This window comes from Lolium rigidum, chromosome 4 (assembly GCF_022539505.1).
Source record: "Lolium rigidum isolate FL_2022 chromosome 4, APGP_CSIRO_Lrig_0.1, whole genome shotgun sequence".
In the NCBI taxonomy this organism is placed as follows: Eukaryota; Viridiplantae; Streptophyta; class Magnoliopsida; order Poales; family Poaceae; genus Lolium; species Lolium rigidum.
The window spans coordinates 90859366-90874255 of record NC_061511.1 but is presented as its reverse complement, the minus strand read 5'-3'; the positions used below and the strand labels follow the sequence as shown (position 1 = coordinate 90874255).

Sequence of the window (14890 nt, the reverse complement as noted above, 5' to 3'; positions counted from 1 at the left end):
GAAAATCAAATCCGTAGGTATAAAAGGAGGAGAGCAAATGTGGAGATGTACCTTGCTGCCTTAATTGGTCGTGCTTGGCGGGGAGGGATACATGATGGTGATCGATACTTTGCAGGAGGACGCAACAATGTTGATGTAGTAATCAAACGTATAACAACAACAATTGGGCAGGAAAAAATCGGTCCTTCCCGCATGCTCGCTTCCCCCGAAGCCACACCACCTCCCACACAAGGGCTGGTCCTCCTCCTTCCTATGAGGTGCATCGATCCGTTCGCCGGCAAATAAAAGACCATCAAGAACGCGTGAGATCGCTGAAAAAAAAGCAAAAACGCGTGAGATGGGGTCTGGTGCTAGGCTGGTGGGAGAGAGAAGAGGAGGAGACAAACCGATGCAGCCTCCGTTGTCCACCAGCTTCTGCCGCCATTGTTGACCTCAATCCCACAGCACAGCCGCCTACGATGCCATAATTTTCCACCGCCGCTGGACTTGGTTTGAGACAGAGATGGGGTGAGGTGGTGGTCTCACCCGGCCGCCGGTACTCCAGATCGAGGCGGAGGACCAAGAAGCGCGGTGGAAGCTCATGGCGGCTGCCGTGCGGCCGACTTCTTGAGAGCAGAGGAAGAGGGCGAGGCTCAGAGGAGCATGGGAGGAGGCGGGGTGCCGCCGACGCGGAGGAGGAGCCGGAGCAGGGAGGGCTGGCCAGCCGGCGCTCCTCCGCGGCCAACGAGCGCAGCCACGCAGCGCCGCCGCTCTTCTCTCGTGTGTAGGGAGCGCGGCGCAGGCGCCGCCAAGGGAAGGGCACGCGAGGGTTGTCTCATAGGGTGCTAGGTTTTCACCGTGGGCTGATCGTTTTATATGGGCCTGGTGAAAAAAGATCAACGGACGAAATCTGCTGGAAGGCTCCATCGGATGGCTCAGAATCCAAACGAACGTGGTGACTCCGTGGGGGGGCATCATATATACCCCTGGATTGCACCCGAAGCTCACTTGTTGTCATGTGCTCCCCTCCCATCCACAGAGTATAGCTTCTGTACTAAGTCATACTTTCTCTAGATTTGATCAATCTTATAACTACTATATTAAAGCTCAACAACTTCGATTTTTCTCATAATTTTGGGCTTTTTTGAGTATTCTCCTGTGTACACTTTGCTCTGTAAGATTTTGTGAGGAAGCTGTTGTTGAATGTAGATGGGCTGCAGCCCAGTAAGGCAGCCCATGTAGTCTACAATTCCTGAAATCTCAAGGCTCATTGATGACGCGTGAAGCACACGTCCGTTGGGAACCCCAAGAGGAAGGTGTAATGCGTACAGCAACAAGTTTCCTTCAGTAAGAACCAGTAGGAGATGAAGGCCACGTGAAGGTTGTTGGTGAAGGAGTGTAGTGCAGCGCAACACCAGGGATTCCGGCGCCAACGTGGAACCTGCATAACACAATCAAAATACTTTGCCCCAACTTAACAGTGAGGTTATCAATCTCACCGGCTTGCTATAAACAAAGGATTAAACGCATGGTGTGGAGAATGATGTTTGTTTGCAAAGAACAGCAGAGAACAATGATTGCAGTAGGTTGTATTTCAGATGTAAAAGAATGGACCGGGGTCCACAGTTCACTAGTGGTGTCTCTCCAATAAGATAAATAACATGTTGGGTGAACAAATTACACTTGGGCAATTGGCAAATAGAGAGAGCATAACAATGCACATACATATCATGATGACTACTATGAGATTTACTTAGGGCATTACGACAAAGAACATAGACCGCTATCCAAGCATGCATCTATGCCTAAAAAGTCCACCTTCGGGTTAGCATCCGCACCCCTTCCAGTATTAAGTTGCAAACAACTGCACAATTGCATTAAGTACTGTGCGTAATGTAAACAATAGAAATATCCTTAGACAAAGCATTGATGTTTTATCCCTAGTGGCAACAACATATCGACAACCTTAGAACTTTCTCGTCATCGTCCTGCATTCAATGGAGGCATGAACCCACTATCGAGCATAAATACTCCCTCTTGGAGTCACAAGTATCAACTTGGCTAGAGCCTCTACTAGCAACGGAGAGCATGCAAGATCATAAACAACACATATATGATAGATCGATAATCAACTTGACATAGTACTCCATATTCATCGGATCCCAACAGACACAACATGTAGCATTACAAATAGATGATCTTGATCATGATAGGTAGCTCACAAGATCTAAACATGATAGCACAAGAGGAGAAGACAACCATCTAGCTACTGCTATGGACCCATAGTCCAAGGATGAACTACTCACGCATCAGTCCGGAGGCGGGCATGGTGATGTAGAGCCCTCCGGTGATGATTCCCCTCTCCGGCAGGGTGCCGGAGGCGATCTTCAGAATCCCCCGAGGTAGGGTTGACGGCGGCGGCGTCTCAGTAACTTTTCTCGTATTGTGGCTCTCGGTACTAGGGTTTTTGCGACGGAAGGATTATATAGGCGAAGGGGCAGAGTCGGGGGACGCTCGAGGGGCCCACCCCATAAGGCGGCACGACCAGGGGTGGGGCCGCGCCCCCCTATGGTGTGGCCGCCTCGTGGCCCCTCTCCGTCTCCTCTTCGGTGTTCTGGCAGGCTCCGTGGAAAATAAGACCGTGGGCTTTTGTTTCGTCCAATTCCGAGAATATTTCCTCTGTAGGATTTCTGAAACCAAAAACAGCAGAAAACGAGAACCGGGTGCTTCGGCATCATGTTAATAGGTTAGTGCCGGAAAATGCATCAAAATGATATAAAGTGTATATAAAACATGTGAGTATTGTCATATAACTAGCATGGAACATAAGAAATTATAGATACGTTTGAGACGTATCAAGCATCCCTAAGCTTAGTTCCTACTCGCCCTCGAGTAGGTAAACGATAACAAGGATAATTTCGAAGTGACATGCTACTATCATAATATTGATCAATACTATTGTAAAGCATATGAGATGAATGAAGTGATTCAAAGCAATGGTAAAGATAATGACTAAACAACTGAATCATATAGCAAAGACTTTTCATGAATAGTACTTTCAAGACAAGCATCAACAAGTCTTGCATAGGAGTTAACTCATAAAGCAATAGATTCTTAATAGAAGGTTTTGAAGCAACACAAAGGAAGATTTAAGTTTCAGCAGTTGCTTTCAACTTTCAACATGTATATCTCATGGATAATTGTCAACACAAAGTAATATGATGAGTGCAAATAAGCAAGTATGTAAGAATCAATGCACACAGTTGACACAAGTGTTTGCTTCTAAGATAGAAAGAAGTAGGTAAACTGACTCAACATAAAGTAAAAGAAAGACCCTTCGCAGAGGGAAGCAGGGATTACTCATCTGCTAGAGCTATTTATTTTGAAAACATGGAAACAATTTTGTCAACGGTAGTAATAATTCATATGTGTTATGCATAAAACCTCCTATAAGTTGCAAGCCTCATGCATCGAATACTAATAGTGCCCGCTCCTTGTCCTAATTAGCTTGGATTTCCATGGATTATCATTGCATTACATATGTTTCAACCAAGTGTCACAAAGGGGTACCTCTATGCCACTCGTACAAAGGTCCAAGGAGATAAATCGCATTTGATTTCTCGATTTTGATAGATCTCAACTTGAGGACATCCATACCGGGACAACATAGAAAACAGATAATGGACTCCTCTTTTATGCTTTAAGCATTCAATAACAGATAATATTCTCATAAGAGATTTGAGGATTAATGTCCAAGCTGAAACTTCCACCATGATACATGGCTTTGGTTGGCGGCCCAATGTTCTTCTCTAACAATATGCATACTCAAACCATTCAACTCATGGCAAATCTCCCTTACTTCAGACAAGACGAACATGTGATGACCCACAAGTATAGGGGATCGCAACAGTCTTCGAGGGAAGTAAAACCCAAATTTATTGATTCGACACAAGAGGAGGTAAAGAATACTTATAAGCCTTAACAACTGAGTTGTCAATTCAGCTGCACCTGGAAAAGCACTAGTAACAGGGGTGATGTGAAAGCAGCAGTAATATGGGAGCAATGGTAACAATAACACAGCAGCAGTAGCAATAACACAGAGGCAATGACACCAGAAAATAGTTGATACTACTTCCAATGACATATAGAACGAGTATATGATGATGAGAGATGGACCGGGGTTCCCAGCTATCTACACTAGTGGTAACTCTCCAATAACAAGTGTTGGGTGAACAAATTACAGTTGGGCAATTGATAGGATTGAAATAGCATTAAGACAGAACATCAAGATTATTAATCATGTATGCATGTTTTCCATATATAGTTATACGTGCTCGCAATGAGAAACTTGCATAACATCTTTTGTCCAACCAGCTAGGTGGCAGCTGGGCCTCAAGGGAATCTATCGGCAATTAAGGTACTCCTTTTAATAGAGCACCGGAGAAAAGCATTAACACTCCGTGAAAACATGTGATCCTCATATCTAAGCCTTCCCCTCCAGTTATCCCGATTGCTTGTCACTCTGGGGCCTCGGGTTCCGGACATAGACATGTGCAAACAACTTGTAGATACAATTTAAGCAATAAGTATAGAGCTTAAATCTAAGATCATGCCACTCGGGCCCTAGTGACAAGCATTAAACACAACAAGATTGCAGCAACAATAACTTCACAAACTTTATAGATAGACTAATCATAATGTAACAATCCATCGGATCCCAACAAACACAACACCGATTACATCAGATGAATCTCAATCATGTAAGGCAGCTCATTAGATCATTGTATTGAAGTACATGGGGGAGAGAATACCAACTAGCTACAGCTAGAACCCGTAGTCCATGGGGGAACTACTCACGGAGCATGATGGAGGTGGTGGCGTCGATGGAGATGGCTTCCGGGGGCACTTCCCCGTCCCGGCGGCGTGCCGGAACAGAGACTTTTGTCCCCCGAAACGGAGTTTCGCGATGGCGGCGGCGCCCCTGGAGTCTTTCTGGAGTTTCGTCAATTCGTATCGCGTTTTTAGGTCGAAAGGGCTTATATAGGCGAAGAGGCGGCGCAGGAGGGCGCCTGGGGGTCCCACCCCATAGGGCGGCGCGCCCCCCTTCCAGGCCGCGCCGGCCTATGGTCTGGGGGACCCATGCCTCCCCTCTGACTTCCCTTCGGTGTCCTGGTCCGTCTCGGTGAATTATGATGTTTGGTCTTCGTTTCGTCGAATTCCGAGAATATTGCCCGAACAGCCTTTCTGAAACCAAAAACAACAGAAAACAGGAACTGGCACTTCGGCATCTTGTTAATAGGTTAGTTCCGGAAAATGCATAAAAACATTATAAAGTGCGAACAAAACATGTAGGTATTGTCATAAAACAAGCATGGAACATCAGAAATTATAGGTACGTTGGAGACGTATCAAGCATCCCCAAGCTTAGTTCCTACTCGCCCTCGAGTAGGTAAACGATAAAAAGAATAATTTCTGTAGTGACATGCTACTTACATAATCTTGATCATACTATTGTAAAGCATATGAGATGAATGAAGTGACTCAAGGCAACGATCTATATTTGCTAACAAATAGATGACATATAGCAAAACTTTTAATGAATAGTACTTTCAAGACAAGCATCAAAAGTCTTGCATAAGAGTTAACTCATAAAGCAATAAATTCAAAGTAAAGGCATTGAAGCAACACGAGAGGAAGATTTAAGTTTCAGCAATTGCTTTCAACTTTCAACATGCATATCTCATGGATAGTTGTCAATACAGAGTAATATGATGAATGCAAATAAGCAAGTATGTAAGAATCAATGCACAGTTGACACAAGTGTTTGCTTCTAAGATGGAAGGAAGTAGGTAAACTGACTCAACAAAAAGTAAAAGAATGGCCCTTCGCAGAGGGAAGCAAGGATTAAATCATGTGCTAGAGCTTTTTAAGTTTTGAAATCATATAGAGAGCATAAAAGTAAAGTTTTGAGAGGTGTTTGTTGTTGTCAACGAATGGTAGTGGGCACTCTAACCCCCTCATCAAACAGACTTTCAAAGAGCGGCTCCCATGAAGGACGTTATCTCTACCAGCAAGGTAGATCATCCCTCTTCTTTTTTGTTTACACATGTACTTTAGTTTTATTTATGGTTGACACTCCTCCCAACCTTTGCTTACACAAGCCATGGCTAACCGAATCCTCGGGTGCCGTCCAACATTCACATACCATGAAGGAGTGTCTGTTTGCAAAATTAAGTTGCTTACTGATGAATCAGGGCAAAACATGTGAAGAGAATTATTAATGAAAGTTAATTAATTGGGGCTGGGAACCCCGTTGCCAGCTCTTTTTGCAAAATTATTGGATAAGCGGATGAAGCCACTAGTCCATTTGTGAAAGCTGCCCAACAAGATTGAAAGATAAAACACCACATACTTCCTCATGAGCTATAAAACATTGACACAAATAAGGAGTAATAAAATTTTGAATTGTATAAAGGTAGCACATGAAGTATTTACTTGGATTGCAGAAAATACCACATAGTAGGTAGTTATGGTGGACACAAATGTCATAGGTTTTGGCTCAAGGTTTTGGATGCACGAGAAGCATTTCCTCTCAGTACAAGGCTTTGGCTAGCAAGGTTGTTTGAAGAAAACACAAGTATGAACCGATGACAGACAAAACTTACATAAGAACATATTGCAAGCATTATAAGACTCTACACTGTCTTCCTTGTTGCTCAAACACTTTTACCAGAAAATATCTAGACCTTAGAGAGACCAATCATGCAAATCAATTTCAACAAGCTCTACGGTAGTTCTCCACTAATAGGTTTAAACTACATGGTGCAAGCTTAATCCTGATCTAGTTGAGAGCTCAAAACAATTGCCAAGTATCAAATTATTCAAGACAATATGGGGCATTTTCTGTTTCCAACCAAATAACAATAAGTGCAATAGCTTCCAACTTTTGTCATGAACCTTAAAAGTAAAACGAAGAACACCAGTGTTCATATGAAAAAGCGGAGCGTGTCTCTCTCCCACACAAGGATTGCTAGGATCCGAATTTATTCAAACATAAACAAAAATAAAAACACACAGACGCTCCAAGTAAAGCACATAAGATGTGACCGAATAAAAATATAATTTCAATAGAAGAAACCTGATAAGTTGTTGATGAAGAAGGGGATGCCTTGGGCATCCCCAAGCTTAGATGCTTGAGTCTCCTTGAAATATGCAGGGATGAACCACGGGGGCATCCCCAAGCTTAGACTTTTCACTCTTCTTGATCATATATCATCCTCCTCTCTTGACCCTTGAAAACTTCCTTCACACCAAACTTCTCATAAACTTCATTAGAGGGGTTAGTACTCAAAAAACTTTAATCCACTTTAGCCCTGTAGTGACACATTGAAAGATCTCAATAAACCATTAGCTACAGCTCTCCACGTCTAGAAAGCCTCACTTAAAGTCCACAAGAGACAATGCAAAAAACAGAGACAGAATCTGTCAAAACAGAACAGCCAGTAAAGACGAATTTTTAAGAGGTACTTCCGTTGCTCAAATCAGAAAACTCAAAACTAATGAAAGTTGCGTACATATCTGAGGAACACTCACGTAAATTGGAAGATTTTTCTGAGTTACCTACGGAGAATCCTACCCAAATTCGTGACGAAGAAGAAATCTGTTTCTGCGCAGAAATCCAAATCTAGCATCAACCTTCTATTAGAGACTTCACTTGGCACAACATTGCAATAAAATAAAGATAAGGAGAGGTTGCTACAGTAGTAACAACTTTCAAAACACAACAAAACAGTAGCGAAATAAACACATGGGTTATCTCCCAAGAAGTGCTTTCTTTATAGCCATTAAGATGGGCTCAACAGTTTTAATGATGCACTCGCAAGAAATAAGAGTTGAAGCAGAGGAGAGCATCAAAAAGCAAGTTCAAAACACATTTAAGTCTAACCCACTTCCTATGCATAGGAATCTTGTACACAAATAAATTCATGAAGAACAAAGTGACAAGCATAAGAAGATAAAACAAGAGTAACTCCAAAATTTTCAGCATATGGAGAGGTGTTTTAGTACCATGAAAATTTCTACAACCATATTTTCCTCTCTCATAATAATTTCCAGTAGCATCATGAACAAACTCAACAATATAACTATCACATACAGCATGCTTTCCATGATCTACAAACACATAATTTTTATCAAGCTCAAAAATATTGGGATTAAAACTTTCAAACTCACTTTTATCAATAATGTAACAAGATGATTGATCAATCTTAAAAGATATGGGACTCATAGATAAAGTCAAGATCTCTCCAATCCCATTTTCATTAGTAGTACAATTAATATTATCAAGTAACTTAGGACCATCATCTAGAGATTTATCATAAACATTTGCCAAGCAAAACTCTTTAGTACCATGCATTTCGACATCAGGCACAAACAAAACATTATCATAAGATTTATCAAAATAGCATGGATTATCATGAATAACAGTAGCATAATTATTCTCGCAAGTTTTACTCATAGGGAATATTTCAAGAGAATCCACAGGAACATAACATTCATCCTCCTTCGGTAAGCATGGAGGACAATCAAATAGTGTAAGAGATAAAGAGTTACTCTCATTAGAAGGTTGGCATGGGTAGTTAATCCATTCTCCCTCCTTTTGTTCATCACTCTCCTCTTCTTTTTGATCCAATGAGATTTCAGGTTCATCAATTTCCTCCTCTTTTTCATCCAATGAGCTTTCAGGTTCATCAATTTCTTCTTCCACTGGTTCCTGCAAATTGTGAGTGCATTCTTGTGCATTAATGAGTCTCTCTTTATAATCAATGATATAAGGATTATCGCTGTAACTTTCCATGCAAAAATTAAAGATAGAAGAGACATAATCTTTAAGGTCCTTACAAACAGCACAAGTTTCATAATTTTTAGACATGAAGGATTCTATCTCAGAGGCTCCCATAAATAAGACAAATTGTTCTACTTCTTCGAAGCCAAAATGAATATAGCTATTCCAATTATAGTTCTTAATTAAAACTTCTTCACTAAAGCCACATTGAAATTTAAGATGTTTAGTATCCTGTTGAGAGCAACAGTTTATATCATGGCGTTTAAGCAAGATTTTAGCAATTGTATTCAATTTTTCTATCACAGCACTCATAACTTTTTCCGTTCTTGATTCTCTATAATTATTATACAATTCTATAAGGTCCAAATAGGTTGTGGGTTCTCCCATAACAACAGTTTTTAATTTTTCGGTTTTTCAAATTTTTATGGATTTTTGGGTATATAATAAAACAAGGTAAAAACAAACTAGACAAAAGTAAAATAAGCAAAATAATACTAGACAGAAATAAACTAGGCACAAATAAACTAGACAAAAGTAAACTAAGAAAAACAAAATAAAATAAAATAGAGAGAGAGGTAGAGTGTACTCCCCAGGTGAACTTATGAGTAGAGCTATGCCTCCCCGGCAACGGCGCCAGAAAATAGTCTTGATGACTGATACGTCCCAAACGTATCTATAATTTCTTATGTTCCATGCTAATTTTATGATGATACTCACATGTTTTATACACATTATATGTCATTATTGTGCATTTTCCGGCACTAACCTATTGACGAGATGCCGAAGAGCCGATTCGTTGTTTTCGCTGTTTTTGGTTTCGTAAATCCTAGTAAGGAAATATTCTCGGAATTGGACGAAATCAACGCCCAGGGTCCTATTTTTCCACGAAGCTTCCAGAAGTCCGAAGAGGAAACGAAGTGGGGCCACGAGGTGGCGCCACACTAGGGCGGCGCGGCCCAGGTGCTGGCCGCGCGGCCCTGTTGTGTGGGGCCCCCCGTGACGCCTCCTGACCTGCCCTTCCGCCTACTTAAAGTCTTCGTCGCGAAACCCCACGATCGAGAGCCACGATACGGAAAACCTTCCGAGACGCCGCCGCCGCCAATCCCATCTCGGGGGATTCGGGAGATCGCCTCCGGCACCCCGCCGGAGAGGGGAATCATCTCCCGGAGGTCTCTTCATCGCCATGATCGCCTCCGGATCGATGTGTGAGTAGTCCATCCCTGGACTATGGGTCCATAGCAGTAGCTAGATTGTTGTCTTCTCCTCATTGTGCTATCATGTTAGATCTTGTGAGCTGCCTATCATGATCAAGATCATCTATTTGTAATCCTTCATGTTGTGTTTGTTGGGATCCGATGAATTTGAATACTATGTCGATTATCAATCTATCATATATGTTATTTATGTTCTTGCATGCTCTCCGTTGCTAGTAGAGGCTCTGGCCAAGTTGATACTTGTGACTCCAAGAGGGGGTATTTATGCTCGATAGTGGGTTCATGCCTCCATTAAATCTGGGACAGTGATGGAAAGTTCTAAGGTTGTGGATGTGCTGTTGCCACTAGGGATAAAACATCGATGCTTTGTCTAAGGATATTTGTGTTGATTACATTACGCACCATACTTAATGCAATTGTCTCGTTGTTTGCAACTTAATACTGGAGGGGGTTCGGATGATAACTCTGAAGGTGGACTTTTTAGGCATAGATGCATGCTTGGATAGCGGTCTATGTACTTTGTCGTAATGCCCTGATTGAATCTCATAGTACTCATCATGATATATGTATGTGCATTGTTATGCCTTCTTTATTTGTCAATTGCCCAACTGTAATTCGTTCACCCAACATCTGCTTATCTTATGGAGAGACACCACTAGTGAACTGTGGACCCCGGTCCTATTCTTTACATCTGAAATACAATCTACTGCAATTGTTCTTTACTGTTCTTCGCAAACAATCATCATCTTCCACACAATACGTTTAATCCTTTGTTTACAGCAAGCCGGTGAGATTGACAACCTCACTGTTACGTTGGGGCAAAGTACTGTGATTGTGTTGTGCAGGTTCCACGTTGGCGCCGAAATCCCTGGTGTTGCGCCGCACTACACTCCGCCACCAACAACCTTCAACGTGCTTCTTGACTCCTACTGGTTCGATAAACCTTGGTTTCTTACTGAGGGAAAACTTGCTGCTGTGCTCATCACACCTTCCTCTTGGGGTTCCCAACGGACGTGTCATCTACGCGCATCAAGACTGTTTTCTGGCGCCGTTGCCGGGGAACGAAGAAAAGTTACACCACAAAGATTTTCAACTCCCACGTCAACAGACTTTTTCTGGCGCCGTTGCCGGGGAGATCAAGACACGCTGCAAGGGGAGTCTCCCACATCCAATCTCTTTACTTTGTTTTTGTCTTGCTTTGTTTTACTTTATTTACTGCTTGTTTGCTCCTTATATCAAAAACACAAAAAATTAATTGCTAGTTTTACTTTATTTACTGTGTTGTTCTCTATATTGAAAACACAAAAAAAATAGTTACTTGCATTTTACTTTTGTTATCATGTCTAGCTTTGCACCTGTTACTTCTTCACCTGAGGAATTAGTCTTCACTTTTAAACAAGGGGATGAGGAGAGTTTTAAAGATGCTTGGTCCAGAATTTTCGATTCTTATCGTAAAGCTGAACCTCAAATGACTCTAAGTTTGCTCCTTAGTAACTTTTATTTTGGTCTTATGATTCGCTATAGATATGCCTTGGATGCTGTAGTGGGAGGAGATTTCCTTCATTGCGATGGGGATCAAGCTTTTAATGCCATAAAAAAATTGGTTGCATCACATAGTTCAGCTAATAACTTTGATTCAGCTCTTATTAGCATTTATAATAGATTAAACACTCTTGAGATAAGTGCATCTTGCTTGGAAAAAATTATAGTTATGTTCGTAACCGTCTTGATCAAGTTTTGGTGAACTCTGAACCTTCAATATGGGACCCTACTATTAAAGTTGTTATAGGTGGTGAAACTTTTCATGCCAATGTGATATTATGTCTGAATTTTGCCTTATGCCTAAGAGTATTTATGAATCTTTGACACTTTGGGGACTCGTTGAAGGGGGAGAAGGAATAACTCTTATTGATAACTCTGTTATAATTCCTAAGGGAATAGCCGAGGGTGTGCATACAACCATTCTTGGAAGAACAGTATCCACTGATTACCTTGTTATCGAATGTGCAGGAACAGGACAAATCACACTCGGAAGATCCCTGCTGAAACTATTGGGAGCGGTCATAGATGTGGGGGAAGGCACCCTAAAATTCACCTCTGCACCGGGAGGTAGACATGTATTCTCTAAATCAAAGAGTAAGAAAAATAATAAGAAGGGTAGGCGTAACGCCCGAGGTAATGTTGATGCTTTATCTCTTGACAATACTTGATTCACACTTTCTGCGCCTAGCTGAAAGGCGTTAAAGAAAAGCGCTTATGGGAGACAACCCATTATTTTATTTCTGCACCTTTGTTTTATATTTGAGTCTTGGAAGTTGTTATTACTGTAGCAACCTCTCCTTATATTTATTTTATTGCATTGTTGTGCCAAGTAAAGTCTTTGATAGTAAAGCCAATACTAGATTTGGATTGCTGCGCAGGAACAGATTTCTTGCTGCCACGAATTTGAGCAGTAGTCTCTGTAGAAAATTTAAAAAAATCTGCCAATTTACGTGCGTGATCCTCAGATATGTACGCTACTTTCATTCAATTTGGGCATTTTGATCTGAGCAAGTCTGGTGCCTCTTTAAAATTCGTCTTTATGAACTGTTCTGTTTTGACAAATTCTGCCTTTTATTTCGCATTGCCTGTTTTGCTATGTTTGATGGATTTCTTTGTTCCATTAACTTTTAGTAGCTTTGTGCAATGTCCAGAAGTGTTAAGAATGATTATGTCACCTCTGAATATATGAATTATTCACTGACCCTCTAATGATTTTGTTTTAAGTTTGGTGTGGAGGAAGTTTTCAAGGGTCAAGAGAGGAGGATGATACAATATGATCAAGAAGAGTGAAAAGTCAAAGCTTGGGGATGCCCCCGTGGTTCATCCCTGCATATTTTAAGAAGACTCAAGCGTCTAAGCTTGGGGATGCCCAAGGCATCCCTTCTTCATCGACAACTTATCAGGTTCCTCTAGTGAAACTATATTTTTATTCCGTCACATCTTATGTGCTTTACTTGGAGCGTCTGTTTGTTTTTTGTTTTTGTTTTTGTTTGAATAAAATCGGATCCTAGCATTCTTTGTTTGGGAGAGAGACACGCTCCGCTGTTTCGTATGAACACATATGTTCTTAGCTTTATCTTTAATGTTCATTGCGAAAGTTGGACTATTTCATTCATTGTTATATGGTTGGAAACGGAAAATGCCGCATGTGGTAAATGGTTTAATGTCTTGAATAATGTGATACTTGGCAATTGTTGTGCTCATATAGATCATGTTTAAGCTCTTGCATCATGTACCTTGTACCCATTAATGAATGACTACATAGAGCTGGTTAAAATTTGGTTTGCATGATTGATCTCTAGAGTCTAGATATTTTCTGGTTAAGGTATTTGAACAACAAGGAGACAATATAAAGTCTTATAATAGTTACAATATGTTCATATGTGAGCTTTGCTGCACCTTTTATACTTGAGTTTGCTTCAAACAACCTTGCTAGCCTAGCCTTGTATTGAGAGGAATTCTTCTCGTGCATCCAAATCCTTGAGCCAATAACTATGCCATTTGTGTCCACCATACCTACCTACTACATGGTATTTCTCCGCCATTCCAAAGTAAATTACTTGAGTGCTACCTTTAAAATTTCTATTCTTTGCCTTTGCAATATATAGCTCATGGGACAAATAGCCTTAAAAACTATTGTGGTGAAGAATATGTACTTATGTGTCTTATTTCTTAATAAGTTGCTTGTTGAGCGGTAACCAGGTTTCTGGGGACACCATCAACTTTTACCTTTGTTGAATATCATGTGAGTTGCTATGCATGTTCGTCTTGTCTGAAGTAAGGGTGATTTATCATGATTAAATGGTTTGAGTATGCATATTGTTAGAGAAGAACATTGGGCCGCTAACTAAAGCCATGATTCATGGTGGAAGTTTCAGTGTGGACAACTAATCCTCAATCTCTTATGAGAATATTAATTGTTGTTGAATTGTTGGGGGGATGACCCCGGGTATGCCAAAGGCATGTCAAACCGGATGGTTTGAGCCATCAAGATACCGGTTTAATAAGTCTGCATGAATTAGAAAGTCCACGGACTATAAATATGTATCTAGGGTTTATGAAATAAACAACAACCAACGTTCAACACAAATCAATCTCGGCGCATGCGCCAACTCCTTCGTCTCGGGGTTTCTTCCGGTAAGCACCATGCGCACAGATGGCATCTTGCGATCTAGGCGACGCCTAAGCTATTACGTTGTTCATGCGTTGTCGTGCGGAAGCCTTTTTGATGGCGAGCAACGTAGTTATCTTAGATGTGTTAGGGTTAGCATTGTTCTTCGTATCATATGCGTCGTAGTGCAACCCGCACACATCTAGCCATACCCTACACCTATCTTGGGTGTAGGGTGCGACACCTTGATCATTGTTTAGTAGATCCGATCCGTTACGGTTGCTCCTTGTTCTTCAGGATAGTTTAATATCCGCAATAGTTAGGCCTTACAGAGGGTTGGAGGATCCGGCGGCGTGTAGGGTGTGGTTTGCTGGCCCTGGAGCCGGGATGTGTCCGGGGATCCAACCTCGTGTTGGTTTTTAGGCCACGTGTCTAGGATCGGCTTCCCCGATCTGCTGCGTACTGCGAGCCAGCGAACTTAATCGTGAGGTAGGATGATGCGTTCATGCGGTCGAAACCCTAAATCGTCGTAGATCGCTTTTAACTTTATCTTGATCAAGCGAGGACCACCATATATTGCGACACCTCGTACGAATCATGGGTGGATCGGCTCTTTGAGCCGATTCACGGAGATAACACGAGAGCCGATCGGAGGCTCGTATTTAACGTTCACGTGTATGCCATGCGAAACTAAGCGAG

The 14890-nt window shown here is 41.6% G+C and overlaps 1 pseudogene; it reads left to right on the top strand.

The window, feature by feature from the left end:
* Nucleotides 1-502: 502 nt before the first annotated feature.
* LOC124647360 overlaps nucleotides 503-14890 on the top strand; it is a 20698-nt pseudogene continuing 6310 nt past the window's right edge.